This window comes from Callithrix jacchus, chromosome 15 (assembly GCF_049354715.1).
Source record: "Callithrix jacchus isolate 240 chromosome 15, calJac240_pri, whole genome shotgun sequence".
NCBI classification, from domain to species: domain Eukaryota; kingdom Metazoa; phylum Chordata; class Mammalia; order Primates; family Cebidae; genus Callithrix; species Callithrix jacchus.
In genome coordinates, this window is record NC_133516.1 from 73015001 (window position 1) to 73019522 (window position 4522).

The 4522-nt window shown below is 41.6% G+C and overlaps 1 protein-coding gene across 7 annotated transcripts in view; it reads left to right on the forward strand.

The window, feature by feature from the left end:
- Positions 1-4522, forward strand: part of RAB43 (RAB43, member RAS oncogene family) — a 43125-nt gene that overhangs the window by 16804 nt on the left and 21799 nt on the right. The window lies entirely within an intron of this gene.

Here is a 4522-nt window from a genome sequence, read left to right on the forward strand (position 1 = left end):
ACATGTTGGCTGCAGGAGTGGGAAAATGAGGAGCAGGAGCAAGTCTGATGGGAGGGTCCCTGCTGGATCCCACAGTTGGCAGGACAGGTCTCTCTCTCTTTTTTTTTTTTTTTTTTTTTTGAGACAGTCTCTCTGTCACCCAGGCGGAGTGCAGTGGTGCAATATCAGCTCATTGCAATTTCGGCTTCTAGGATCAAGCAGTTCTCCTGACTCAGCCTCCTGAGCAGCTGGGACCACAGGTTCACACCACTATGCCTGGCTAATTTTTATGTTTTTAGTAGAGACGAGGTTTCACCATGTTGGCCAGGCTGGTCTCAAACTCCTGACCTTAAATGATCTGTCTACTTCAGGCTCCCAAAGTGTTGGGATTACAGACATGAGCCACCATGCCCAGCCATGGACTCTTGAAGCTCTACTAGAAGAGTTTAGGAAAGGGCTGGAGGGCACCCTGCACATTTCAACAGAACACATGGAGGGAAAATGCATGTGAAGTTAAAAAAGAAGACCTCCTAGGAATTTGGGGAGTCCCCTCCCCCTGGGAAGGCCCATGGTGATGGGTGGAAGCTGAGGTGTGTCCAGAGAGGCTTGGGGCCAGTTTGTTGTACATTTGTGGTCCATGTGCGTACGTCAACAGATTGATGCTTTGCTTTCCCTGAATTATCTTACCTGACTGTCCTGTCTAAAGTAGCACTCTCCCAAGTTCCTTAAAAAAAAAATCTTTCCAATATTGAGATATAATCCACATACGATAAAAATTCCCCCACTTAAAAGTGTGCAATTCAGTGTCATTTTTTTCTTAATATACTCACAGAGTTGATTTTAGGATATTTTCATCACCCCAAAGAAACCTCATCCCCACAAAGAGACACTCTCACTTCTTGATGCCCCCAGCCCCTGGCAACCACTCAGCTACTTTTTCTCACTGTAGGTTTGCCTATTCTAGACATTATACATAAGTGGGACTGTGCAGAATGTTTTCAACATTATGCCATTACTTGTCTTGTTTTGTTTTTTCATCCTAGTACTTTGCATTGCCCCAAGTCATACTTCACTTGTTTGTTACTGTTTGCCTCCTTCCACCCCCAGGCACTCAGCGCTGCTGGGCATGGACTTTGTCTTAGGCATCAAATCACTTGGCACAGTGTACTTTACCTTTTGGTTGCTGAATGAATGAAGGAAGGCAGGAAGGAAGCACATTTTCCCTATTTACCCAACTACTTCTTGGGTTGCTTTTGTTTAATTGATCAGTTCTCTTCCATGTTGCCTTCTAGTAAGCTGGAAATATATGTACTATTTCTACCCACTGTATTAAGTTTTAAATTCATGTTTAAATATCTATCTAGAATTAGGATCTTTTTTTTTTCACCTAAAGGAGACAATAAAGACAAGAACCTCCATAATCCCAACACTTTGGGAGGCAGAGGTGGGTGAATTACTTCAGCCCAGGAGTTTGAGATTAGCCTGGGCAACATAGGGAGACCCTGTCTCTACAAAAAAAAAAAAAAAAAAAAAAAATTATCGAGGTGTGGTGTAGTGTGTTTGTAGTCCCAACTACTCAGGAAACTGAGGTGGGAGAATCATTTGAGCCCAGAAGGTCTAAACTGCAGTGAGCCATGATCGCACAACACCACACTGCACTCCAGCCTGGGGGACAGAGTGAGACCCTGTCTCAAAAAAAAAAAAAAAAAAAAAAAAAGACAAGAACCAAGCACACTTTTACTTTCTCCTCATTGCCCATTCTAATTTTTTTTTATGTTATGCACCAACAGTTATTTAGATTTAATTCTGTTTTATTTTTAAATGTACTGTTCTTTATTTCTTTGATTCATTTTAGTTTTGTCTGAATTTTTTTCTCAAATGATTCTTACAGAAAAAGTCTGTAGTTGATAAACTTTCAGTAACCACATATCCAATATTATTTTTCCATCACTTAAATGTTAGCTTGGCTAGATATAGAAATTTAAGTACAAAATAATCTTCCTGAGAACTCTTACTGAACCAAAGACAGGGATATGATCTGAGAAATGTGTCATTAGGCGAGTTCATCAATGTGCCCATTGTAGAGTGTCCTTACACACCCTAGATGGCATAGCCTCCTACACACCTAGGCTATATGGAATGGCCTATTGCTCCTAAGCTGCAAACCTGTACTGAGCACCGTAGACAGTTATAACACCATGGCAAGTATTTATGGATCTAAAGTAAATATAGAAAAGAGGCAGTAAAAAGACAGTATAAAAGCTAAAAATTGTAATATTTATATAGGGTCCTAACCATGAATGGAGCGTGCAGGACTGGAAGTTGCTCTAAGTGAGTGAAAGAGTGCAGGGGAGTGACTGTGAAGGCCTAGGGCATGACTGTGCTCTCCCGTAGACTTCATAAACACTGGACATTTAGGCTACACTAAGTTTATTGAAAAATTTTCTTCCTTCGATAATAAATTAACCTTAGCTTACTGTAGCTTTCTTTTACTTTATAAACTTTTTTTTTCTTTCTTAAAATTTTTTTATTTTGAGATGGAGTCTTGCTCTTGTTGCCCAGGCTGGAGTGCGATGGTGCAATCTCAGCTCACTGCAAACTCCACCTCTCAGGTTCAAGCAATTCTCCTGCCTCAGCCTCCTAAGTAGCTGGGATTACAGGCACCTGCCACCACGCCTGGCTAATTTTTGTATTTTTAGTAGAGATGGGGTTTCACCATATTGGCCAGACTGGCCTCAGGCGATCTGGCCTTGGCCTCCCAAAGTGCTGGGATTACAGTTATGAGCCACAGGCCTGGTCCTCTTTTCTTTATAAACTGTTAAACCAAGGATATCCAATCTTTTGGCTTCCCTGGGCTGCATTGGAAGAATTGTTTTGGGCCACACATAAAATATGCTAACAATAGCTGATGAGCTTAGAAAAAAAAAAAATCTCACAATGTTTTAAGAAAGTTTATGAATTTGTGCTGCATTCAAAACTATTGTGGGCCACATGCAGCCCATGGGCCACAGGTTGGACAAGCTTGTGTTAAACTGTTTTTTAATTTTTTTCATAGCCAGCAATGTTTTAAACTTTTGACTCTTTTGTAATAACACTTAGATTAAAACACAAACACATTGTACAAATGTATAAACATATATATTTATATCCTATTAATAAGTTTATTTAAAAAATGTTTATTTATTGTACCTTTTTATTAAAAACTAAGACAAACACACACATTAGCCTAAGCCTACACAGGGTCAGGATTCTGTTGTTTTTCTCCTCCACATCCTGTCCAACGACTGAAAGGTCTCCAGGGGCAGTAACCCGCATGGAGCTGTGACCTCCTGTGATGAGGTTGCCCTCATGTGGATGCCTCCTGAAGGGCCTGCCCGAGGCTCTTGTTGCAGAGGAGGCTTGTTTCTGCCAGCATCATCACCACAAGCTCATGAGTGATGCATTGGGAGCCACCAACACATTATCAGCCTAATGCTTCGGCTGATGTGAAGTCTGATAACTAGTTGAATTATTGTTTGCTTCTTGTTAACTCATTTTTTACTTTTGGAAATATTTAGGGTTTTAAAAAAATTACTTCTGGTGTTCTGAAGTCTTACCACAGCCTGTCTAGATGTAGGATATTTTTTTCATTCATCCTGCCCTGAACCTGGCAAATATAGCCAATGTGAAAATTCCTGTGTTTCTAGCCCTCTAGAGAATTTTCTTTTTCTTTCTTTTTTTTTTTTTTTTTTTAATGGAGTCTCACTCTGTTGCCCAGGCTGTAGTGCAGTGGCACAATCTCCGCTCACTGCAACTTCTGCCTCCTTCAAGTGATTCTCCTGCCTCAGCCTCCTGAGTATCTGAGACTACAGATACTCAGGCTGAGGTGGGCGGATCATGAGGTCAGGAGGTCAAGACCATCCTGGTCAACATGGTGAAACCCCGTCTCTACTAAAAATACAAAAAATTAGCTGGGCATGGTGGCGCGTGCCTGTAATCCCAGCTACTCAGGAGGCTGAGGCAGGAGAATTGCCTGAACCCAGGAAGTGGAGGTTGCGGTGAGCCAAGATCGCGCCATTGCACTCCAGCCTGGGTAAGGAGCGAAACTCCATCTCAAAAAAAAAAAAAATATACAAATATAAAAATTAGCTGGGTGTACTGGTATCTGTCTGTAGTTCCAGTTACTCAGGAGGCTGAAGTAGGAAGATCACCTGAGCCCAGGCAGTTGAGGCTGCAATGAGCTGTGATTGCACCACTGCACTCCAACCTGGGGGACAGAATGAGACCCTGTCTCCAGAAAACCCCACAAAAGTTCCCAGACTCCCCTTGAAATGTCTTTTGTGGTGTTCCCGCCTTGCCCCAACCTGGAGTCCAGTATGGGTCCATGCTTTGCATTTGGTTTTGTGCCTCTTCAGTCTCTTAGCCAGAGCAACAACACCTTTTTTTAATGACATTGATTTTTAAAAATTAATTTACAGATCAGTACAAGCCAGGGTGTTTTTTTTTTTTTTTTTAAGAGTCACCTTCTAGTTTTTTCTCATGGTTTCCTTCTGGTGTCTTTTCA